Source organism: Anopheles funestus, assembly GCF_943734845.2.
Source record: "Anopheles funestus chromosome X unlocalized genomic scaffold, idAnoFuneDA-416_04 X_unloc_65, whole genome shotgun sequence".
In the NCBI taxonomy this organism is placed as follows: Eukaryota; Metazoa; Arthropoda; class Insecta; order Diptera; family Culicidae; genus Anopheles; species Anopheles funestus.
The window spans coordinates 17,501-18,632 of record NW_026045193.1 but is presented as its reverse complement, the minus strand read 5'-3'; the positions used below and the strand labels follow the sequence as shown (position 1 = coordinate 18,632).

Sequence of the window (1,132 nt, the reverse complement as noted above, 5' to 3'; positions counted from 1 at the left end):
TACCGATGTGCAATACGTATCCGGCCATAGGCACGGAACGAACAGGAACTGTGGTGCAGACATACAAGGGCCATGGGGCGGTACGCAAAGGATACGGATGAGCGAGTATGCAGGCCCAATACTCAATAGCTCGATCCGATCCAAGCACATGAGTTGACTGCGGCGTCAGGTTAACCGATGTGCTAAGAGAGTTGTTCCTGGGCCTTCAAAGTGACTTCAAAACTATCTTAGCGAATGGTGGCCATGGGCGTAGACATGAGCCACAAGTCACAAGGCCTGGGACTATTGGGTAATAAAGACAACTTAGTCAGAAAGTTAGTCTTTGGACGTACCACCGGGATTGTGTTACATTGGGAACCTTACTATAAAACCCTAGGCAGGGGATCACTCGGCTCATGGATCGATGAAGACCGCAGCTAAATGCGCGTCACAATGTGAACTGCAGGACACATGAACACCGATAAGTTGAACGCATATTGCGCGTCGGACGATTAAACCCGGCCGATGCACACATTCTTGAGTGCCTATCAATTCCTTGATATACAACAAACCAAACTTCAGGGTGGAGCGTGCCACAATAGAACACTATGGCGAGCAGCCCGTCTAGTGTCGTGGGGGAAACACGCTTCCACACTGTGCATAATGGCGTGCTCGGGACCTTTGTTGGGACCGCAGGGCGCTGAAAGTAAAGGGGTGAACCGCATAAATCGCACGCACGTAAACGCGCACACACACAAATAGAGTGAGACGTATCGTAGGATACCGCTAAGAGTACGTTGTGAAACATGGGGAAATTCAATCGAAAACCTCTTTGATGTCCAAGATTTCGTTGACCGTATCCGTCGTAATACTGGATCAACGTGCTTGGGGGAAAACGTCAAAGGGTTTTATAATAGTGGTGCATGATTAACCCATCGATGCCCGAGGGGAACATGTTGTCCAATACAATAGTGGTGCAGTTGGCTCGACATGCTCGGGGGGAGACATCGTGGGTCCAAGTCGACCAAGTCGACCGGGAGTTGTTGTTGAGAGATCGAATCAAAACGATGCCGAGCGGAACTCGTTGTCCTTATTGGAGTGATATTCGGACAACGTGCTCGGGGGGGCCATCGTTGATTCAAAAATGACCGTA

The 1,132-nt window shown here is 49.9% G+C and overlaps 1 non-coding gene across 1 annotated transcript; it reads left to right on the top strand.

Moving 5' to 3' along the window:
* Positions 1-368: 368 nt before the first annotated feature.
* On the top strand, positions 369-526 carry LOC125773938 (5.8S ribosomal RNA). The gene has a single exon (XR_007420481.1). It is a non-coding gene; the product is annotated as a 5.8S ribosomal RNA (ribosomal RNA).
* The last annotated feature ends 606 nt before the right edge of the window (positions 527-1,132 follow it).